This window comes from Silurus aristotelis, assembly GCF_946808225.1.
Source record: "Silurus aristotelis genome assembly, chromosome: 28".
Classification (NCBI taxonomy): Eukaryota; Metazoa; Chordata; class Actinopteri; order Siluriformes; family Siluridae; genus Silurus; species Silurus aristotelis.
This window is the reverse complement of record NC_139601.1, coordinates 11,802,268-11,828,393: the sequence shown is the minus strand read 5'-3', so window position 1 is coordinate 11,828,393 and position 26,126 is coordinate 11,802,268. Positions and strand designations below refer to the sequence as shown.

Sequence of the window (26,126 nt, the reverse complement as noted above, 5' to 3'; positions counted from 1 at the left end):
GATGATCCAGAGGAGTCATGGGAGAAAGTCATGTGGTCAGATGAGACTAAAATAGAACTTTTGGGTCATAATTCCACTAAACGTGTTTGGAGGAAGAAGAATGATGAGTACCATCCCAAGAACACCATTTCTACTGTGAAGCATGGGGGTGGTAGCATCATGCTTTGGGGGTGTTATTCTGCACATGGGACAGGGCGACTGCACTGTATTAAGGAGAGGATGACCGGGGCCATGTATTGCGAGATTTTGGGGAACAACCTCCTTCCCTGTGTTAGAGCATTGAAGATGGGTCGAGGCTGGGTCTTCCAACATGACAATGACCCGAAGCACACAGCTAGGATAACCAAGGAGTGGCTCTGTAAGAAGCATATCAAGGTTCTGGCATGGCCTAGTCAGTCTCCAGACTTGAACCCAATGGAGAATCTTTGAAGGGAGCTCAAACTCCGTGTTTCTCAGCGACAGGCCAGAAACCTGACTGATCTAAAGAAGATCTGTGTGGAGGAGTGGGCCAAAATCCCTCCTGCAGTGTGTGCAAACCTGGTGAAAACCTACAGGAAACGTTTGACCTCTGTAATTGCTATCAAAGGCTACTGTACCAAATATTAACATTGACTTTCTCAGGTGTTCAAATACTTATTTGCAGCTGTATCATACAAATAAATAGTAAAAAAATCATACATTGTGATTTCTGGATATTTATTTTTTTTAGATTATGTCTCTCACAGTGGACATGCACCTACAATGACAATTTTAGACTCCTCCATGATTTCTAAGTGGGAGAACTTGCAAAATAGCAGGGTGTTCAAATACTTATTTTCCTCACTGTAAATCTCTATCATGCAAAGAAGAAGGCATGCATTAACATGATTTTAAAACGCTGCCATCTTCTCTGGGCCAAAACGATTTTGGATTTTTAATCGATTTTGGATACCATGGACACAACATCCTCGGGACTAAAGAGGAGAGGGACCATCTGACTTGTTATCAGCGCACCATTTAAAAATCTCTGATGTTATGGGAGTGCATTAGTGACTTTGGAATGGACAGCAGGAACATTTGGAAAAGCTACATCAGTGCTAAACTGTACATACAGGTTTTAGAGCAACATATGCTTCCATCCAGCAAACGTCTTTTTTACGGAAGACCTTACATATTTGAGTACGACAGTGCTAACTGCACACTGCATCTATTATAATTGCATTGTAGGTACAGACATCCTGACTGCAGTCTGGACCTTTCACCATATGAAAATGCATCATTAAATGAACAACAAAGGACACCCAGAACTGTTGAGTAGCTAGAATCCTGTATATGACACACATGGGACAACAGTCCTCTCCCAAAATTTTAGCATCTGGTCTCCTCAGTTCCCAGATGTAAACAGACAAAAGACATGATGCTACACAGTGGTAAACATGGCCCTGTCGAAACTTTTTTGAGACCTGTTGCAGCCATCAAATTCAAAATGACCTTTTTTTTATTTCTTAAAATGGTATATATGCTAAGTTTATACATTTGATTTGTTTTTTGTTTTATTGTGAATAGAATATGAATTTATGAGATTTGCAAATCATTGCATTCTGTTTTTATTTAAATTTTACACAGTGTCCCAACTATATTGGAATTGTGGTTGTATATATCCTTCAGGATTGATGGGTTGGTAAAGATTTGAAACAAGTTAAGTGATGCATATGTTTACTTAGGTCTTACTTTTTTGATAGACGCTCTAAAAGTTTTATTCACAATATGTGTAATGCAAATATTGGAATCGGACTGCTTTGGGTACATATAAACATTAGTTTTGGAATCTGCAATCAGCATTTTTTTGCTTGGCAGAAATGGTTGCACGTAAACATACTATTTTGTGTCCTGGGTGCTTTATTCTTAAATGATTCAGGTTTAGATTTGAATTATTGTATGCTGTTTTATTGTTGATATTGACATGGCTTTTCTTTTTCAGCACTATAGACATGGGACAAAAAACTGTGTACAAAATTACAACACAGAGTGAAACAGCGTTTCCTCTTTGTGTGATTCCATGTTGTGGTGATGTGACTGAGTCTGTAGCAAAATGGATCTGAAAACGCAATCTGAACCAATTATGTTTTGATTTTTCACAGTCCTCCACTTATCAGGCAGCCCATCAGAATGTGGCCACAGTATGTTAGATGGAAATAGTGGCACCTTTTTTTTTGCTTGCATACAGCTATTCATAAAGCCTCACAGTCTATGTGAAGATAAAATGACATCTGCATGTGTACTATGTGAGAAATATTAAAGATGTGAACAAATTTGTTGTACCCTCCACCAAAAAATCCCAACAATTTTCTCAGAAATAACTTGCACATCAATGTTGATTCCATATTAAATAAAAAAGAATCTGACTGATTTTTGATGCAACAGAATATTTTTTTAATCATAAAACACATGAACATGACATGGACAAAAATGATGGTTACTATTTTGTTGCACAAACTTCAGAGGCAATCACTGCAAACAGGCAATTTCTGTTGGCTCCTAAACCTTCCAACAGGTAGGTTGGGCCACTCTTTATGAAAAACCGCTCCAGTTGTGTCAGCCTTGAAGGCTACCTTCTCTAGACTGCATGTTTAAACTCGTTTCATAGATGTTTAATAGGAAGCAAATCAGGGTTTATAGAAATCTATTACAGAATATTCAAGTATTTTGGTCTAAGCCATTTTGGGGTGATTTTAGCTCTATGTTTAAGGTCATTATCTTGTTGGATTATCCATGAGCTGTGACTAAGATGGAGCTTATCTGACACTGTGCAGTTTGTTTCACTCCAGAATCCCCTGAGATTTCACTTTGCCCTTCACAGACTCAAAACTCCCCCTGCCAGATGCAGCCCCAAAGCATAATCAGCCTACTCTATGTTTCACGGTAGGTAACATGTTCTTATTTTGAAAGATTTATTTTTGCATCCCTGAACATACAGCTGATGTGCCTTGTCAAAAAAGCCCTAGTTTTCTCTCATGTGTCCAAAGGACATTTTTCCAGATGCATAGTGGCTTGCCAATGTGCATTTTAGCAAATGTTTAAGAAAACTATATGGGTTGAAACATCAATATAGGCCAGTGATTTATTTTTCTTTTATAGGCAATCCAAAAACATTTTCCACATCCGTATGTGTAAAGACATGCCATGCTATTTTACGTAATATACTAGAGTATACATTTTTAACCAGGCCTAGGAAAAAGAAAACTATAAACTAGAGAAACCCATGGACATGACAAGCAAGACGGAACTCAGTATTTCTATAAATATGGATGTAGGTTTAAATCCCTAATGAGTAAGCCAGAGGTGTCAGTGGTGAAGAAAAACTCTAGGAGATGACATGAGCAAGAAACCTTGAGAGGAACCAGACTCAGTAGAAACCCATTGCTTTAGAATGACAGCGGATAGTGGGATTATAACACTACAGGGTGGCAAAACAAAGCTCCAAATATAATTACCAACTTTTCTAACAATATCAATTTTTTCTATAAAACATACTTGATTGCCAGTTCTTTGGAAAACACACATTTTGTAATTTCTTTTGTAAACTCTGGCGCCCAGTGTCGAGTGTTGTGTGTTGTGTGAGATGTTCTTGCTATGTTTCTTGTTAAAAGTCCCGAATCAGCCATGAGATTCATTTGAATACATTCTTGTTTAGTGAAAAGCATTCTAGCTGAAAAACACATATACGACATATGCTATGCTTCTTTGAAAAAGTTACACAGTACACTTATCAGTACCATTTACACATTTATACAAACAGAAAAAAACCCCTCTTTTTCAACCACTTAAAAAAATCACACAAATAAGGACACGAGTGTTGTGGCAAATTAGTTTCTTCCATCGTTTATTCTCTCATATATACTCTCAATATGTTCTGCTTGCTGTTGAACTGACGCTGAATTGAATATTCATGCTAAGCACCTACCACCAAGTGGCAATCAAAACAAGTTCAAAACAGAGTGCATTCTCTACCCTGATTAGTGGCTTGCTGTGTGCTTGACCAGTTAAGTTTTTATCCGCTCATAAATAAAAAGGAACAACCGATTTAGCAAAATGCAGTTGAGTAAAAAGTAAGATATCTGACTGAAATGTAGTGAAGTTAAAATAAAAGTCTCCCCAAATAAAAATACTTTCTGTAAAGTACAGAAATGCAAAAAAGTAACAATCTGTACAGTAATAAATTACATTGATACCCTGTCCACCACTGCTTGTCTAAAAAAAATAAATACTATATGAGCATCATAGTTTAATGTTTACAGCAGCAGTTCTTAGTTACAATCGGCTGTATCTAGGAAAGATTATCGACTGAACTAAAAGGAGACATGGGCATAACCTGTGTCTGGGAAGTGCAAAGTGCAAAGACATGCACAAGGAATCATATACACTAATCGATAAAAAATATTGAGCCTGAAAAATACAAAAGTGTTGAAAAAGGGATAATAGTTTAAAGTGGTCTCAGTGAAACCAACCCACGAGTGATAAAAACCAGAGAACAGAGTGCACAGTGAGTGGAATGCAGTATGTGCTATAAAAATAGGGTAAATGCCATCTGAATATAATATTTCTTAAATATTAGCAATTCATGTAGAAGCTCATTTTTAGTCGTAATTATCAGTTGTGTAGGGAAATTTTTTTTTTTGATAACTATATAGTGATAAAAAAAGGAAAAAATGTAGTTGGTACTTTTTTCATACACAAATTCTAACAAAACCGTCATGTGTGTGTGTAAACAAGCTGAGATGGAAATACTACAGGCGTAATTGGCCATGAGTCATAATGAAAGATTCTATGTAATGCGTCATGTTCGAAAGCAATGTGATTACATCGAGTTTACTTGCCATCACCCTTTACCATAACAGGCCCCTAGTGCAGAAATAAAAAGAGACAGCAAGCGATCCTGCCTCGTTGCTAAGGAACGGTCTCAACACGTACTTGACTGTCCACTAAAATGTTGACAGTCACCTTAATATCTACCTTCTGCCTCCTCACACGTTTCGCACCCTGTCCGATCCGAGTTGGACATGATCTTGACCTTTGCGCTCCGTCTTACCATGCAACTTACTTTTACTTATAACTTTCTTTGGATTTTCGGACCTAAAGTAGATCAATGAAGTTTCACACATGCCTTGCTTACACTTCTCGAAAATAAATTACATTTAGCACCCTTCGGTTCTGTCTAGCACCCCAGGTGTTGGGAAACATCTGGGGGTTTTAGTACTTTGCTTTATTACAGAGAGGTTATAAGCTGAGCAACTAATGATTGAATTTTGTTAGTGTAACATATCAGTGTTCGCTCACTTCCAACTGCAAAGTATCACCCCAAATATTGCAGGAATGCACTCGTCTGGGATTTTTTGTAAATATTTTGGAGTAGATCTTTCGCCTGAGGCTCACGGTTTAATCCCTATCTGTGGCCCTGCTACAGAGAAAATGCTGAGTCTGAGCTAAATGGTGATTTGTTGTACGTGCAAACTGGCAACATCATCCTGATAGGTTGTTTGCAAAAATTTCAGCCAACAAGATGCTGAATTTTTTATTTTTTCCCCAAGAAGTTACATATAATACCACCCCTACCCTATCCTAAAAACAAAGAAAAAAGTACCTTCTGCAAAACAGAATGCAACAATTACAATAAATTAAATGATTGATAACATTTGTAAGTGTATAATCTTTTTTTTTTTTATATATACAAATAGTATACCAAAATGTATACACATGGTATTCCAAAAAAATTTTATTCAACAATATATGAATAAATATATTAGTTTATAATTGGTTCTTGGTAGTAGGTAAATACTTGTAGACCATGCATAATAGATATCAAGATGAGGCGAGGTTTCAACTAGCAGGTAACGTGTGATCATGATGATTTGCATGCCTAGATACTTGCTATCTAGGCTACAAGCTAAGAATACAGTTTCTCTTACTCATGAGCTTGTAACCGATATCACTTCCTGTCTGAGCAGAGGAAAACATGTTAGTCATTCCCATAAAATCGCAGGTACTGTCCACAACAACAGAACGGGGGTTCAGTAAAAGTGCTGTGTAAAAAATATAACATATACCTGGTTTGACGCATTGAATATTTTTTTTTTGTTAGTAAAAATAATTGAAGCAGTAAATGTGATTTTAAATCATATATTAATTCTAATCTAATTATTTTTTTACTTTGCAAGTTATTACCTATTACCAAAAATAATTTAATAAATGAATGAGCCAATGAAGAGCCATGGATTAGTGTTGAAAGAAACACATGGCCCATGTTCAGTTTGTTTCTTTACCTTGCTATTATCTTGTAGATAAGAAGCAAAGTATCATGGAACATTTAGCACGTTTGATCATCAAACTCCTGCCACAAGAAATTCCCTTGTTATCGCATTTGTACTGTTCGAAAGTAGTTTAATATTAAGAAAATAAATATACATCTTATATTGGAACTACCCTCAATAATAAAATAATAAAGGTAAATCCTTATGCACATTTTCATTTAACAGACATTTGGCATGTTAGATTTCACAGATGGTGTTCCTTCATTATCATTCATTCATTCGTTATTCACTGAATGGGAAACATACACACACATGCGCAACTATAGGGAACATTTAACACAGCCAATTCACCTAGAATATGTTTGAGATGTTTCAAATAAGAGAAAACCAGAGAACCCAGAGGGAACCTAATGACCATGCAGACCAAGCATAGACAGAAACGGACAGTGTTACTATGAAATAAAAAAATGATCAGATAAAAGAATTGTTTTAATCTTCCTTATGCATGTGAGATAATTATTCCCTAATAATGTGGACTTTTACACCAACTACCTCTGTATCATCTAAGCAGCTCTGAACTGCCTTGTCAAATATCCTACAGTGTGCAAGAACCACATAACTTTTTGAGATACTGAGCAATTCAACAATTTGTCTGTGATAAGTATGCAGTTTGTACAATGCTAAAATGGTGGCTGTAAACATACTTTGCTTGTTATTACTATTAGACTCCAATAGAAACTAAAGAAACAAACAATTTACTCCTTGTTCATATTTGGGGTTAGGAAAAGACTGTATACATCAACTTATTTTTTTTTTTGCTAAAATATTTTAGCAGAACACAGCTGACTAAAAGGTTGTCATAGAACACTCAGGAAGTAAAAGGGGAAACCAAGAGATTTTGGTGTACACAACGCAATTGAACTTTAAAGTGGACTCTTGACATTTTACCAGTTGATGAGCTCTCAGACCACTTGTTCATGCCACCGTTATCTATAATATCAATCAAATGGGTATTTTATACATTTTATGATTTAGCTTTGAAAATAGAGTGCAGTAAACAGTATTAAAATACAGAAATACCAAAAGCATAAGGAAAAAACAGTAACAAAATGTACAACAATCAAAGCCAACTCATGCTTCATCCCAGGCCTTCCTTTCACTTTCATGTATGTATGTAGTTACAAATACATGGATATATTATGCACTGTATATAGCAAATATAAGTATTATTTATTACACTCAAATTATTTGTATTATTACTATTTATTCACTAACTACTTAAACTCAAGAGCATAATTCCAGGTCCCACAGCACTCTCTCAGCATGTAAATTGCTACTCTACACTTCGTACTTCATTATTGACTGGGGCTACACAACCCAAAACCATTAATCAAAATGTAAAAGAACCACAACATGAGCTATAGAGATGGTCTGGTATAGTAGAGTTTGCTTTCTGGTTATTTCATGGTCCGAGTACATGGGTTGCCAAATATAAACTCGATTTGCATCAATAATAAATAAAATAGAAATAATAACCAAGATAATTGTAAATTAGTCAAAAACACCACTATAATATACTAAAAAAAAAAAAAAAAAAAAAAAAAAATATATATATATATATATATATATATATATATATATATATATATATATATATATATATATGTGTGTGTGTGTGTGTGTGTGTGTGTGTGTGTGTGTGTGTGTGTGTGTGTGTGTGTGTGTAGTAAAAGTTAACTTTTTTTTTTTTTTTTTGCAAATGACCACAAATAGACATTATCAAATTTCTGTGTGTTTATTTACATTTCAGATTGATATATTTCAGGACCTCTGTTTATTTTATTACAACAGTAGCATAAGTGGTTAAATATGAATGGGAATAGAAAACAAATGATGTTCTTTGCACTTGCATTTCTTGACATCTTTTTTAAAAAAAAAGGCCAGGAAGTGTGTTTGAAAAGGTGACTATCTTTCGGCTGTCACATCTAAGTTTTAAAGCATAAGAAATACATCATGAATAAACCATGAACAGAAGGATAAAGGAAAATAAACTCTGCCAGAAAAAAGTAAAATGGACCAACACAAAGCAAAATGACCTGGTTTATGCTTGGCATGTAACTTTAACGGCAGTGGCAAAGGAAACAGCATTGTTCTGATTTATTCTAATAATGATCTTATTTACATCTACAGGATGCAACATTCCCTACATAGCCAAAACATTCATGTCCATCAGATTTTCAGATTACACTGTACGCCAGACTCAGGTTTTTCAGTTCATGTTTTCAGTGATTTGGTGTCTGCTGTTGGCATGGCTTCACCTTTAAAATAAACATCTGCCCTTGCATCTGTCTCCACCCCCTAATTACATGACAATAACAGACTAGACTAATACATTTGCATTTGTGATTTTTATGATCCAATGCTATTGCGTTTATGTGAAGTAGATGTACGGGGAAATGTATCAGTTTTATTTCAGAATTCTTATTATTAGTGCAACACGTCCAAATGATAATAAGTAAAACTGCCCTCAATGTGATTTCAATGTGGCTTATTAAAATTTGACTCCGAGTGACATTTCAAAGCAGCAGCACACAAAATATAGTCTTTAATAAGTCTTTTAAACAAAATTTCTTACAATAATAAAACTACACATTGAATATTATATTATGTAGCTTAACTCGATACCCCCTTTGTAAATCAAGTGACCCCATGTATATTGTAAAGCCTTTTTTGGGACCCCCTGTGCTACACCATGTAGAGAAAAGAGCATAAAAGCTTCAAGCAATCACATCTAATGATGTTTAAATCATGAAAAAAAAGCCAGAACCTTGTATCAAGGTTTAAAATATGATCGATTGTGCAACAGTGTAATTAGTTTCTTCAACCTAATTTGTACTGAACATGGATTGATTGATTTTACTCTGAGATTCAAAGAGTGCTGCCATTAGCCTTTGTCTACTTTTTAAGCGTGATGGAAATGAACGAAGAAGGTGCCGTGCCATCCTCAAACTGTTCCTCTGTGTTTCTTTTCATTAACCATCAATACCCTGTGGTCCTGTTATTTATACCATAATGAGCCTGAGACAGTGATTGATGAAGTTTCCCTTCCTGAAGAGGTTAGGTCATTGCAATGACATTTGCCTGCTGTGGTTTTCTTCTCCTTCTCATTTAAAAGCGTATTGCTGCTGATACTTCTTTCCACTAAATTATGTTTCACCTTATCAATGTAAAGGGATTCAAAATAAGTACAATAAAAGCCTGCAGTGTGTTTCTGATCACTCAATAATAAATATTGAAACCACTATGCCATTCATCCACTACGTTCACTGCCTGACTAAAATCTTCAAAAGTATATTTAAATATAAATAATAGAATGTAATTTCAAACCATTCAAAGAATTACGTGCAGAGTAATGCATTCGTTTATCTTTAATAACCAATTCATTATGGTCAGGGTTTTGAAGGATACAGAGACTATCTAAGAAACACAGGGATGAGGTTTTGGCATCAGTCCTTTGTGAGGCTGATTAATTTAGACGTTTGAAGTAATTTAGCTTAGATAAACCATCTACTGGCATGTTTTGGGAAAAGGGAGGAAACCAGAGTGTGTTAAGAAAACCTACATGGACATTGTGAGAACATGCATTGAACCTCAGGAAGAAATAAACCTACTGCAGACCCTGTAGCTGTAGCATCTTTAGTGTTAATTACAAGTTCTAGTGTTAAATACAAATTTAATTTCATTACATGATAGTCATTTATTAAGATATCTAATATAAGCACATGGAATATAACAATAATCAAAAAGAATGCTATGAGACACTATGTTTGTACGGAATAAATGTGTACAGGCACTTTCACATCTCACAAAGAAATTTTTATTACTTGGAAAAAATAAAGTAAAGGATTGGATTATGTTTAATGATACGAGTTTGTGCCTGGTGGATGTGAATTTTTGAGGATGTGAGTAGAAATGTGTGGCTTTTTTGTTAAATGAAAATAATTCCATTGACAAGGACATTATGGTAAAAATGTAAACATATCCTCTGAAGCACAAGTAGCTCTAATTGTTAACTGTTCTATATAAAATTTATATTTTTATTTTTATTAAAGTTGGTCTAGTACTGCTTTAGTTATACAGTACTGGTTTGAACGATTCTAAGGTTTCACTCAAAAATTTATGTTTTAAAATTTTTATTGTATTGACTACTAACTACTGCACTTATTTTTCAGAGTAGTTAGTCAGTAATTAAAATGCAGGTTGATGATCCAATTAGTAATTTATTACTTTTTTGTATATTCTTACCCAACAATCAAAGAATGCCAGTTTTAAATATGGCAGGGTTGAATGAGTGCATCAAATCTTAAGTAAATTATTACAGAATGCGGCTTGAACTCATCTGTGAGATAATGCTACTGTCAGGGATCCACATATCCACACCTTCACCAAACCCACCTATCACTCCAAGAACTTCTCTATCCTACTAACCACCTGCACCTGGCACTCACCAACCAACACCCTATATAACCTCCGTTCCCCCACTAGCTCATTGTCTGTTCTACAGTTTAGGCTGAAGAACTACGTCGGACTACCCAAGCTACGGATATCCTGTTCTGTGTTGGATTACTGTTGTTTGCTGGACTTTATAAATTCTACCAACTCTCTACTCTTTGCATTCACCAGGTTTAGTCAAACCTGGAGTTTATGTTTGGTTCGCCGTTTTCTGCCCTTTGCCTTTTTGCTTTTCATTAAAACCTTTGTTTGTTGCACTTCAGTTTCCGGCACGTTCTTCCACCTGACAGCTACCCACTCTAATCTCTGTCTACATATAAAATATGTAAAATAAGTTTTTATTCGGGTCTTATTTAAACTTTTTTTTTTTTTTTTTTTATACTGCTATCAGAGAACTAAGAACAAACCAATGTCTAATACTGATCTAATCTAATCCTATTCCAAAATCATAATAACTGCATTAGTTTTGGGATACTAAAGATAAGTTACTTAATTGGATGGATTATTTTAGATTAGTTAGCTTGAAGCTTGACCCCAGATTAGCTAATCTAAAGTGTCATCTGAGCGTGTATCAGCGAAAGGCAGTTGGTCTAATCCCATATGCGATAACACAGCCAAGATCCACATTTATAAGCATGAGCCAATTTTAGTGTCCCTTCCAGTTTTGGTGTCCATTTATATAAAAACCAACCACTTCATCTTTGCACACAAATGTCTTCAAAAGGTTTAAAACAACTTTTTGACCCCTTCAAATCAGCAGGAACAGTTAGAGTAACTAAAATCCTACCTGTGCAAGGTGAGACCTTCCAATAAAGCCACATAATGACTTGTAGTAAATACCATGTAATACATTGAACTTTTGCCTTTCTTCTTCTTAGGGGTATAATGCAATGCCACTATAGTATCTGAAGCTGTTTAATCTTTAAAAGATCACATATGGGTCTCTCGTCATAAGCAGAGATGAGCAGACTACACTATGGTCATCCACATACAGGCAGAATGTTGAACAGCTAGCTGTCTGGTGCACAACAAGCCTAGCTGAACATGCTCAAAACAGTAGAGTTGATTGTGGATTTTAGTGGAAACCCTAATATACCCCCACCATTTACCATCCTGAACAGTCCTGTAGCTGTATTATACAGGTACTTGGAATATACCATTTCTCAGGACCTAAAGTGCGTATTACACATCAACTCAATTCTAAACAAGGATCAGAAAAGATTGTTCCTCCTTCGCCAGCTAAGGAAGTTCAACCTGCCACAGGTACAGTTGATGCAGTTCTATTTGGCTCTCATTGAGTCTATGCTGTGCACTTCTATTACTGTCTGGTTTGCTTCAGCTACCAAATGAGACACTAACAGACCACATAGGACTGTCCAGACTACTGAGAAGATTACTGGTGCTCCTCAGGCTACTCTCTCTGAACACTACACCACCAGAAAGGGGAAATAAGCATTTAAAATAACCATTGACATCACACACACGACCCACCACCTCTTTGAACTGTTGCCATCTGGCCACAACTACTGAGCACCAAGCTTCAGAACATCAAGGCAGAAGAACAGTTGTTTCCCCCAGGTCATCCATCTCATGAATACTTAAATCGATTCATGTGAATGGCAACACTGTAAACATATTCATGTGCAATATACCTGAAAAATGAAAAAGTTTTATTTCTTCAATTTTCTTTTATTTACTACATTGACTACACTACCCACTTGCACAAATCTGTATATAAAACCTGCAAATCCTGCATATGAAATTCTGACAGTACCTTGTGTATAAATCTTTCTTATTATTAATATTCTTGTTGTATCTAGACAGTATTTATACCAAGACAAATCCCTTATGCTTGTGTCACACTTGACAACAAAACCCATTGTGATATCCATATACATGTTTTCTTTCAAAATCAAATTTAAATTAAAATTAAAATTGTATTTGTCACATACACATACATACATACAGAGTACGACATGCAGTGAAATGCTTTGCATAAACCAGTGTGAGCAACTAATTATTTAGTGCACCTCAAATTTAGTCTTTAAAAACAAAAAAGGGTTATGGGTTAGGCTTTATATCTCTTACTGTTGTCATTTTTTATTTTGTCCTACAGGATTCCTGTCCCATTTATTAAACCTACTCTCAACCAGACATGTCTAAACTTTCTAGAATTTTCTGGAATAGGGCAACTTATTTGAAACATATTATTTGTTCATTCTGAATAATTTTGTATTGTTTCTGCTAATTTCTAATCATGTGGTGGTTTGCTTATGCAACATTATAAATCAGCTATATCACCATCAGTGTGGCACAAGCTAAAGGCAGCCTTTTTATACCATACAGTACATTGCATATGTATACCTTACAAATATGTATGATACTTATTTGATATTTCTTTTCAGGTACATTTGTGAATAATTACATTTATATTTCTTTATGTTCTGAAAAAGGCGCTGTATAAGAAGCTGTATGAGGAGCTGTATGAGCTGTATGAGGAGCTGTATGAGAAGTTGGACACTAAGGAAGGAGAAAGGGATTTGTACCGATTGGTGAGGCAGAGGGACCGAGCTGGGAAGGATGTGCTGCAAGTTAGAGCAATAAAGAATGGAGATGGAAATGTGTTGACTAGTGAGAAGAGTGTGTTGAGAAGATGGAGGGAGTATTTTGAGCAGCTGATGAACGAGGAAAATGAAAGAGAGAGAAGGTTCAATGATATGGAGATGGTGAATTAGTAAGGAGGAAGTGAGAGCAGTGATTAAGAGGATGAAGAGTGGAAAGTCGGTTGGATCAGATAACATACAGTGAGGAAAATAAGTATTTGAACACCCTGCTATTTTGCAAGTTCTCCCACTTAGAAATCATGGAGGGGTCTGAAATTGTCATCGTAGGTGCATGCCCACTGTGAGAGACATAATCTAAAAAAAAAAAAAATCCAGAAATCACAATATATGATTTTTTAACTATTTATTTGTATGATACAGCTGCAAATAAGTATTTGAACACCTGTCTATCAGCTAGAATTCTGACCCTCAAAGACCTGTTAGTCTGCCTTTAAAATGTCCACCTCCACTACATTTATTATCCTAAATTAGATGCACCTGTTTGAGGTCGTTAGCTGCATAAAGACACCTGTCCACCCCATACAATCAGTAAGAATCCAACTACTAACATGGCCAAGACCAAAGAGCTGTCCAAAGACACTAGAGACATAATTGTACACCTCCACAAGGCTGGAAAGGGCTACGGGGAAATTGCCAAGCAGCTTGGTGAAAAAAGGTCCACTGTTGGAGCAATCATTAGAAAATTGAAGAAGCTAAACATGACTGTCAATCTCCCTCGGACTGGGGCTCCATGCAAGATCTCACCTCGTAGGGTCTCAATGATCCTATGGAAGGTGAGAAATCAGCCCAGAACTACACGGGAGGAGCTGGTCAATGACCTGAAAAGAGCTAGGAACACCGTTTCCAAGGTTACTGTTGGTAATACACTAAGACGTCATGGTTTGAAATCATGCATGGCACGGAAGGTTCCCCTGCTTAAACCAGCACATGTCCAGGCACGTCTTAAGTTTGCCAATGACCATTTGGATGATCCAGAGAAGTCATGGGAGAAAGTCATGTGGTCAGATGAGACCAAAATAGAACTTTTGGGTCATAATTCCACTAAACGTGTTTGGAGGAAGAAGAATGATGAGTACCATCCCAAGAACACCATCCCTACTGTGAAGCATGGGGGTGGTAGCATCATGCTTTGGGGGTGTTTTTCTGCACATGGGACAGGGCGACTGCACTGTATTAAGGAGAGGATGACCAGTGCCATGTATTGCGAGATTTTGGGAAACAACCTTCTTTCCTCAGTTAGAGCATTGAAGATGGGTCGAGGCTGGGTCTTCCAACATGACAATGACCCGAAGCACACACCCAGGATAACCAAGGAGTGGCTCTGTAAGAAGCATATCAAGGTTCTGGCGTGGCCTAGCCAGTCTCCAGACCTAAACCCAATAGAGAATCTTTGGAGGGAGCTCAAACTCTGTGTTTCTCAGTGACAGGCCAGAAACCTGACTGATTCAGAGAAGATCTGTGTGGAGGAGTGGGCCAAAATCCCTCTTGCAGTGTGTGCAAACCTGGTGAAAAACTACAGGAAACGTTTGACCTCTGTAATTTCAAACAAAGGCTACTGTACCAATCATTAATACTGACTTTCTCAGGTGTTCAAATACTTATTTGCAGCTGTATCATACAAATAAATAGTTAAAAAATCATACAGTGTGATTTCTGGATTTTTTTTTTAGATTATGTCTCTCACAGTGGACATGCACCTACAATGACAATTTCAGACCCCTCCATGATTTCTAAGTGGGAGAACCTGCAAAATAGCAGGGTGTTCAAATACTTATTTTCCTCACTGTACCAGTAGAAGCATGGAGATGTTTAGGAGAGATGGCAGTGGAGTTTTTAACCAGATTGTTTAACAAGATTCTGGAAGGTTAGATGATGCCTGAGGAATGGAGAAGGAGTGTGCTGGTACCGATTTTTAAGAATAAGGGAGATGTGCAGACCTGCAGTAACTACAGGGGAATTAAGTTTATCAGTCAAAACATGAAGTTATAGAAAAAAGTAGTGGAAGCCAGGCTGAGAGAAGAGGTGACCATCTGTGAACAACAGTATAGTTTCATGCTGAGGAAGAGCACCACACATGCATTATTTGCTTTGAGAATGTTGATGGAAAAGTATAGAGAAGGTCAGAAGGATTTAAAAAAGCGTACGACAGGGTGCCGAGAGAGGAGCAGTGGTATGTATGGTGTGTCAGAGAAGTATGTAAGGATGTGCAGGACATGTATGAGGACAGTGTGACAGCAGTGAAGTGTGCAGTAGAAACGGCAGACTGGTTCAAGGTGGAGGTTGGACTGCATCAAGGATCGGCTCTGAGCCCTTTCCTGTTTGCAGTGGTGATGGACAGGTTTACTAACAAGGTCAGACAGGATCCTCCATGGACTATGATGTTTGCGGATAATATTGTGATTTGTGGTGAGAGTAGTGAGCAGGTTGAGAAGAGCCTGGAGAGGTGGAGGTATGCACTGGAGAGAAGGGGAATGAAAGTCAGTAGGAGTAAGACCAATTACATGTGTGTAAATGAGAGGGAGGGCAGTGGAGTGGTGCAGTTGCAGGGAGAAGAGGTAGAGAAGGTGGAGGAGTTCAGGTACCTGGGGTCAACAGTGCAAAGTAATGGAGAGTGTGTTAGAGAAGGGAAGAAAAGAGTACAGGCAGGGTGGAGTGGGTGGAGAAGAGTGGCAGAAGTGATTTGTGATAGAAGGGTATCTGTAAGAGTGAAAGGGAAAGTTTATAGGACTGTGGTGAGACCTGCGATGTTGTATGGTTTTCGAGACAGGGGGGGGGGTATGGAGACGGATGATCCACTGTGGCGACCCCTGAATGTTCTGAATAAATAATGTCAGATGTTGCTGGAAGGTTTCTCAGAATAAGACTTTGCATTATAACAATGTGTTTCCTGTACATAGGGCAATACCCAAACTCCCGAATCTTAAAATCAGATGTCTGTGCTCTGCAAAATAAAACTATTGAGTAAAACACCTGTTATAAATGGATTGTAAAAAAAAGTTTAATGAGTTATGATAATTATAATTGGAATAATAAAATTCTAAATTATGTCAGTTGGGAGGATTCTCAGAATATAAACTATATTGTATTGTAACAGAGCGTTTCGTGTACATAGGACAATAAACTACTGAATCAGAAGTTTTTTCAGGCTTTATCAAACAAATTATATCATATAGCATACCAAATCCAATCAAATACTGATCGATTTCTCATAGCATAAAGTTTCTCCAGGTACAGATACCTGTAGCTTGTTGCATTTGTGTTTGGAAATGTTCTTTTATCCCCTCATATTTGTGAATACATTTAGCTGCTTTCGGTTCCTAATAAAAGTCCAATCAACTCCAGAACCTTATAGACATATTCAATGTTCATTTAAATGTCATGACATTTATATTTAATAATCTACAATAAAAATAAATTAGGTAAAGTGTTGACATTACAGCTCATGCTCGTATAGCCCAACAATGTTTTTATAGGATCATGGGATATGAACTAAACCTACTGATCAGAAGTGCAGAATCTTAATTGGTGAGCCAACACTGATCATAAGCCTATTTTGTCCTTTTAATTAGTAAATATCAATGAGTATCTAAGGTCTCTCTAGCACATTTTTTCAAATTTTCATGTTCTGAGAAAGCATAAGACAGTTAAAAATTCTGAAAGCTGAAAATAAGTGAAACTTGTATTTCTCAGAGGGGAAAAGCTGCAAAGTGTTATCGATGTAATCAAAAGCAGTGTTTCCATTTCGGATATGTTTTCACACTCTTGCCATAAAACCTTTGGGAAATTTAATGTTAGATGTTTTCCTTTTTATTGCAAATCTACAGTTATGGCTTTCTCACTTTATTATTACAGTGTAAGCTGGAAAAGTGTCACAAGAGCAGACGAAAACAATCTGGTGATGTCAGTGGATTACGTCCACCGGCTTCACGCAGTTTTTGCAAGCAGATCTTTTTCTTCTTCTTTCAGCTTCTTCCATTAGGGGTCGCCACAGCGGATCATCCGTCTCCATACACCTGTCCTCTACATCTGCCTCTTTCAAACTACCTACCTGCCTGTTTTCCTTCTCCCCTTCTCCTACTTCGGCCACAAGTAGCCCAATTTCCACTGGTACCCTGTTGGCTAACGATATCTGTGGCGGTCGTTGGTAATCTGGGCCTCGACCGATCGGTATGTAGTTCTGATTCGTGATCCACATATTTGATTTGGCACATGTTTTACACTGGATACCCTTCCTAACGCAACCCTCCCCATTTATCCGGGCTTGGGACCCGGCACTAAGAGTGCACTGGCTTGTGCAACCCCAATGGCTGGGTTCAGTTTTTGCAAGCAGATAATAATTGTTATTCACTTGAATTTACTTTGTCTATCTGTTCCTATACTTTTGCTCACCAAGAAATTGGGCCACCAAATTTTACCAGGAATGAAATATGAAATTCTGATTCTCACATTTCATATTCATCTACTGAATTTTAACCCAAATAGATAAAAAAAATTAAAACAGGAAATGCTATTTCCAATATACACATATAAGTATGCATGCTAAACCTTTTGTAATACATCTGTTCATTTCAGTTAATGTTCAGGTTATTTTAATGTGTTGATTTCTTTGTTGTTATATTGGCTACATATTTTCCCTATATTCTTTGCTTTGACAACATTGTTAACATATAGGCATTGCAAATTGAGGCACATGAATTTGAGAATAGAATAGAATAGAATAGAATTAACTCTTTTAAGTGATTTACCAACGAAAAAACTTGTGTGTTGTGTGGACAATGTGTTAAAGCTTATTCCTCAGAAAGTATCCATGCCACTAATAATGGCATCATAACCTATTTATGTCTTCTAAATTCTATAATGAACTCCATTATTTTTTCAAAATATTTACAACAAAATTGTGCTATAAGGAACACAGGCAAAATGAAGCAGTGTCAGTGAGAAGTTGGGAAATTGCCTGAAAGGGAATGATTACAGATGGAATAGCTCACTTGTATTACTTGTCACCAAGAAAAGAGTTTAAAACAAAGACCAAAGAAGTGTGTGGGTGGACAACCAATAACGATCGGTGATTGGTAGATGAAAACAATGGTGATTAGTGACTGCTCATTTGAGGGCCCATCATTGCAAAAAATGGCATCTTAGCAAGTACAAATATCTGAAATTCAGTCAGATTTATATAACAAGATTGCAACAAACCAAGTATAAGATTATTTAAACATATTTTAAACATTTTTACTATTTCCTAGCTTGAAATAGCCTAAATAGATCATTTTATGCATTTATTTCTATAAAGACAATGGAATTGAATAGAACAAAATAATATATCTGTTAATAGAACAGAGAAATAGTACATATGAAGGAAGTCTTCTGCTTCTTCTTTAGGCTTCTCCCGTTAGGGGTCGCCACAGCGGATCATCTGTCTTCATCAGTGGCGGGCCGTGCATTTGGTACCTGGGCCTTCAGTGAGGACTTACCCGACTTAATCCACCTCTTAATACAACCACTATCTGGACGCGATTACAGAAACCATCAATACTATACAAAAACGCAATATAACAATGTGTGGCATTACAGAGAGAGAGGCATTTCCCATAAGCACGAAACCCAGTTAAGACTCCAAACCTCTACATTACAACCTCACCTGCGCCATCTACATCATCTGGAGAAGTTCAGAATCAATATTTGTCTAATAACATGACAAAAACATAAAAATGTAAATAAAATACAACCTTCTCACCAGAGATGCAGACTCATAATTTGCATCGCTCCTTAAAATCTGTAATCCAGTGATACCGGCCGTATTCACTGGTCTGGAAGTGGCAAACAAACCCTTTCCCGGGCTGAGACAAGCTAGCTAGCTTCAGGGTTAGCCGATCTCTCCTCACGATGTCTAGCTTTTCTTGAAAATTTATTTTTAAGTATGTCCGAAACCAAATTAATTTCTCTTCCTCTGTAGGAAGGGTTAACAGTTTCTCTCTGACCAAACCAATCAGAGGACAGAAAAATGCTTTTGCTATTCTGTGAGGCGAATATGAAATCTGATTGGCTAAAGAAACAGACCCGTTGCTAATATTCTCTATAGTCAAAGAGGCAGCAGTATTAACTTTGCAGGCCCTGGGCAAATTAGATTGACATGGCAGCACATAGAGGCTGAAATCTGATTGGACACAAAATCTAAACATCCACATACACATTGGAAGCAGTGCAGCCAAGAGAAACGCTACGAAATAAAGCAAATAGTCTGTTGTGAATAGTCAGTGCTTCTGATAATGTTTAGGCCAGGAGAGAAGGATTTGCTGGCCCTGACCACCCACCACTGGTCTCCATACTACTCTGTCCTCTACATCTGCCCTTTTTTAAACCAGCTACCTGCATGTTTTCCCTCACCACATCCATAAACCTCCTCCTTGGCCTTTCACTTTTCCTCCTTCCTGGCGGCTCATCATTCTTCTACCAATATACCCCATGTCTCTCCTCTGCACATGTCCAAAACATCTCAATCTATCCTCTTTCACTTTGTCTCCAAAACGTCCTACATGCGCAGTCCCCCTTATAAACTGTAATCACTCCCAATAAAAATTCATCTTCAGCTCTGCTACCTCCAGCTCCACCTCCTGTCTTTTAGTCAATACGTTTAAAAGGAGTAAATGTCTATAAATAGGCTTAATAACATAATTTCTAATTTCTAATCTTATAATCTCTTGCTAAGATTTTTTTTGCAGTATTGGCTAGTGGTGAGTGAACAGATCTTGCTCTCTGAAATCTTTTAACCAGCTGCTGAGATGTGAGCTGAAATGCTGTGTAGCGTGTGGAACAGGACAATGCTACAAAAATAGATTAACAGTCCCTAATATTTTCTCTAAAATCTTGTTGCTAAGTTAATTCAAAATGAGTCATTAAATGGGTCTAAAATGTTGACAAGCTTGCTAAGATGGCAACCCTAAATGTAAAGGTTAAGTTTGTTTAAATGTACATTATACAGTCTTTAATTTTAAATATTTAAAGCTTTTATTAACATAAACATTTTTTCATTGTAAGTGCGTAGAACACAGAAACTAATCAAAATGGCTCTAGTAGTAATGTGCATAGGAATATGCATACAGTATAGATGTGCTTCCTTAATTCTGAGTCCTGCTAAGCTGCATTATGCTTTATTCCATCTACATTATGAGTCAGAAATCAAAATAAAATCACTCATTCTTTCCTGACCTTTGTTGCCCAAATCATTCCACTAAGCTGCTCTGCTCAAACTGTTGACTTTGTGTTCATGAGGACATTAATTTAATGCTGTTTGGACAAATCCATGCTTCATAAAGAGATTTCACACCATGACTCAGATCTCCACGCACTTCACACATCATGAAGAAGGAACGTAAACTTTCACATTATTAGAATGCGTTAAATTAAGCATCTTTGCATTGTACATTTTATCAACTCAGGTCCCTTTGTTAGCATCATTGCCTTTGCAATTAGCGTCTTTCACCAGCTCAGTTTGCTCAATTTGGCTAAAATATCTACTGAGTACTAATCTAACTAGTTGGTGAAAAAAGTTTTCCAAGCATGAAAAACAGCAAAGATGTGTTTGCCATTAGCCAGCTATTTTGTTTAAGTAACTAAAAAACAATTAGTGGTTTGAAGGCACAATGTTTGCAAAGCCCAGTTAATTTTAGTTTCTCTTTCAGAGGCATTTAAAAATAATCAGTGATCAAGAAAGTCAGTCATACTATTCATGTTTATTGCTATTCTAGTTATTACAGCTATTAAATTGTACATGCATATTCTCAATAATAGATTTGGACATGGTATGAATGTGACAGCAATAAATAAATTAATTAAATTAGATCTAATGGACAACAAATCTAGTGGGCATTCACTTTGTGCAATCACTTATCATGACCTCTACTGTAAGAATGCCTAAATCTACAATCTCTGTTAAAAAGAAATCAGCCAGAATCTGACATCTTCATACTATGTTATGTCAGTCCAGTAGTAGTGCTATACATATGTACATCTTGGTTCCACAAAAATAAAAAATAAATAAATAAATAATTCGGTTATTCCAAGCAAATAAGAAGATGCCTAAAAGTAAAGACAAGCTTTATTTTGTCTAGTTATTATTTGAAACATTGGGAGAATGTAGCCCTGATACCCCCCACCAGCCAACACTAGTCTTAATTAACCCATAATCACTGGTTAAAAGCTAATGTAATAGCTATTTGAACCCTGTAATGAGGGTGAGCATTAGATCTATGATTATGTAGTCATGCAGAGGTATTTCATATCTGGGATAAGCCTCTCTAGTGGTGTGTGATGGACTTGCATGGGGACATAGGTGACAGCTACAATAAAAAATACTAAAAAGAAATATTACAAATATTGAAAATAAGTTCCAGTGCACTCCAGAATACACCATAAGTAGTGTGTTTTTTTGTCTGAATAGAATGTGAGCATGAGTCTTTTGACATTTGTGCAGATGTTTTGCACTGTCCAATTTGAAGCCCTGCCAACCTCCCTCATCTTACACTAGTCATTATTTATTTTTTTGCTGGTGCTTATAGCGCTTTATTAAGTTCTCAAAAAAGTGGAAATTGGGCCTCAGAGGAAATGGTTTGAATAAGTCTATGCGAATGGAACGTTTGAAACGGTTGCACTGTTTACATTAATATACAAAGTAATAAATAAAAAGAATAACTAATTAAAAAAAATTTTTTTTTAAATGTGCACAGAAGGCACCAACATCTGCTATAAGAGTTTCTAATCAGACCTGACATGTCAGACTATCCTTATTTATTAGAAACTGACTTCTTCTGACAGCTGAAACCGTGAACTCTCCAAAGTACTTATTACTTATTAGAGTATGCAGTTCATCAGCATGCTGTCGGCGCTTGACAGACACCGCAGAGGTGTTCAGACGCAAGCAATACATACGGCACATGCCGATGTGCATGTTGAAGTATAATAATCAACTTATAAATACATGCATGTATAGGTTTCAGTTTATTTTGGGTGTGAGACTGTTGTGGGTTGAACTGTTTCAACAATATGATACCAAAAAGTGCCTATTATAAGCACTAAAACCCTATAAGCACTGAATCACTATAAAGTGAGAGTGGGGGTTCAGGGCACATATGCTGTTGGCACTTGACACATTTAATAAAAGTGAGCCAAAGAAGACCATCTTTTAGAAATGAGACCTCACCCCTACACAGTGCAACACTGAAGCTATAAAAACAAGTTATTTGGGTCCAAGGTGGAACCAAAAAATAACCACAAAGACAGGAAGCTGTGGCCATATAATAAGGATTTTCGGGAAACATGATAGAGATGTTTGTGGGTATGTAATGGGCCAATGCATGAGATGTGAGAGCAGAATCTTACGATAAGATACAAATATGATTTTATTTTTCCATGAAAAATGTATTACATGCTACCCAAGATGCATTTGCAAAGACCACTGTATGTTCCGACGTGAATATATGTCAAATGCTTGACCTTTGCAGTTATGAAAAAATCCAGATTTTATAAATATGAAAATTGGTTTCTGTATAAGTATAGCATATATATTACTCTATAAACTTTCAATTATTAGCCCTAAGCGTTCAATAGTTCTTGGCTATGTTTGCTTTGAATCTCCAGTATGCATTGTATGCATTTCAATGGGGCTCTGAATGCAATTCGGATCCAAACATTTTTCTTCTTTGTTGCTTGTGCAAGTTGCTTGTGCAAGTGATGCTAGCTTCAAAGGACTACCAAAGAGCACCTGCTGTTTTGTTGTGGTGATGAATTACTTGAGATTGAGCATATCTGTGTTGTTTTTCTTCAAAGTAATACAAGCATGGGACCAAGTCTCCTCAGGAGGTGAATGTGAGCAAAAAAAAATAACATCCTGCATCTTGGTGAAGCCTTATCTCAGACATCTTTTGCGCTATAATAATTATGTTAAATGAAATGATTAAGGACATTCTACACCTGCCAGACTAATGCGATAGCCTTTTCTCCATGATACAGTTCACTATTTTCATTGTCTCTCGCTGCATTCATTAATTGAACTGGGCACGGATCAAACGCTGTCTTGATTAATTTGGACATCAACCACTAAACATTTAGCTCACATTAGAGTTGCAAGTGAACAAATGATAATGAGCATAATTGTTCATCTTCTTCTGGTACTGAAACGAATGAGTCTAAAATTATTTATCAAGGTGAATAAGTTCATAATGTTGAATTAACATTAAGGGTAGAATAATATTCTCTATCCCCATATGCCTAATAAGTATGCATTGTATTAAGATGAGTATTTATTTACTCATCTATGGTATTGCATATTATTGTCTATGCCTTTAAAAGGAATAAAGTAAGTCCACAAAGTCTGTGCTGTACATGCTAACTTCAGTTCGATATGCTTTCTGTCTACACTGACTTTTTCATACTTTTTCATACAAAAGCTGCTTATTGACATGCTAAAACGTTTTAAAATCCCAATACTGTGCTTGCATGTGACACCTATCTGTGACATTCCTGTCAGGCGTTTGGTTATTTTACATCTCTTTGAATGAATGCTATTGCAAGTGAACACTCCATCATCTTTGAAAAAAAGCAATCTGACAATGCTATCAAACTGGATTGCAGGCACAATAACTATAGTATCATCATCATCCTACATCTTGTTTGTTTTGAGCTGAATGGGTCTACATATAGAGCATCAGTTCCCACTACAACACAAGGTTGTTTTTTTTAATAATTATACATTTAGGGGGACAGAAGGGCAAAACTTAGAGAAAAAGATGCATTTGCAAAAGCTTGGATGTATGTAGTCTTACTGTCCCCGAACTAAAGTACTGCAGCTCAACTGTACATCGTTGATGCCCTTATGATGATCAAGTGCTGGTAGCATTATTTGATTAATGATTGTCTAAGTTATTTGACTGTTCAGAAGTTCCGATAAAGGTCCCATAAACAGGTCCAGAGTTTACACATCTTTTCAGATACTTTATTGCTTTGAAATATAAAATGCAAAGTAATAAAACTTATAACGCTATTTTTCTGCATGTTAGTCCATAGACTCTACAGAGATAATAGACAACGGTGCCAAAACCACCGGGGCCCTGATTAGACAAGCTGCAAAATAAAGCTCTCTCAAAGTAAATATTGTAAAAGCTATTTCAACCCACTGTCAGAAGCAACTGTATTTGTCTTCGTTGCTAGAATTGTGCTATCAAGGCTGCACTTGTTGTATGTTTTGTGTCTATTTTGCACCTGATAACCAGCAAAAATTTACAGATCATTCCAAATAAAATATAACCAGACTTTAAGAACCACTAAATAATCAAAATACTATATCTATCTTTCCAGGTAGAAAATACAGATCATGGTTCCAAAAGCACAACAAATAAAAATAAAATTTTTTAATTTTTACTTCAATTCATTTTTTTTTCAATTTATTTTTATTTGTATAGCGCTTTTAACAATGAACATTGTCTCAAAGTAGCTTTACACAGATAATGTGGTGATAAAAATGAATAAGATGTTCTGTATGAGTGTAAGTTTCTAACGTATCGACTGAGCACTGCTGGTTTTCACACTTAACACAGAATTCAGCCCTGAAAGTGTGTTAATTCTGTACTGTACGTTTTTCAATACTTCTCATATTCTCAATAAACAAATTAATAAATAAAACCCTTTCCATGTCACAAGGGTGGTTTTCTCAATTAGGTTACATATATAGTGTAAATTTAAAGATTGCACCTTACCCCTAAATGTCCATTTATGTGTTTCAAATCTTTTTTTTATGTACACACTGTGCATGTCCAATGCACAGCAGTAGACATACTGAAGGTACAAATGAAGTACCTTTTATTCAGGGAAGGCATGCACTTCAAAATCTGACTTCACCCAACACCTGTGCATGCAAATATTATGGATTATGCAATGCTATTCATAAATAATATACAGATATTAAAACGGTAGTATCTATTTGTTATCTTGCATATTAAACAACTGCAGACGCAACGTACCGGAGAGTCACCTCCAAACTCCAGCCGCCACCTGTAGAGCGCGTGCACAAGCAAACCTGAGCTTTTTGACAGTATTTCACCTCCTCAATGAACTGACTCTCTCCTCCAGTCATTAATACGACTATCAGTTTATTCATAACCTTACTTATAAATCAAATAATCCCCCTTACCGTGTAGATGAAGGACAGCAGTGGAGTAGGGAGGAAACGAGCGCTCGCGCACGTCTCGCGCTAAGCGCTCTCTCTCTCTCTCTCTCTCTCTCTCTCTCTCTCTCTCTCTGTGTGTTTCTGTCTCTTCTCTGACTGTGTGTGTGTTGAAGTAAACGCCGCTGCTACTGGGTACCTTAAACCTTAAACACACACACACACACACACACACACACACACACACACACACACACACACACACACACACACACACACACCAGGACCTGCTTACTTAACTAATGTTTTACACACCCAGGAAATTAACAATAATCACCCCTTGTATTGTGAATTCTCAAACACACACACACACACACACACACACACACACACACACACACACACACACACACACACACACACACACAATGAGAATGGGCAGTAAGGCATCATAAAATCATGCCAATACAGATCAAGAACAAGTGTAATCTTTGTTACTTTAAATGTAAAGCGCTGATTTAGATCATTTATAGACCCCTGAATTTT

General features: G+C 36.6%; 1 protein-coding gene across 1 annotated transcript in view; it reads right to left on the bottom strand.

Moving 5' to 3' along the window:
- The window catches only part of hrh1 (histamine receptor H1), a 31,457-nt gene extending 5,650 nt beyond the window's left edge, over nt 1-25,807 (bottom strand). Inside the window, exon 1 of the mRNA XM_083534257.1 lies at nt 25,608-25,807. The gene's annotated coding sequence lies outside the window, so the exon portion shown is untranslated. The remainder of the gene's footprint in view (nt 1-25,607) is intronic.
- Nucleotides 25,808-26,126: the final 319 nt, after the last annotated feature.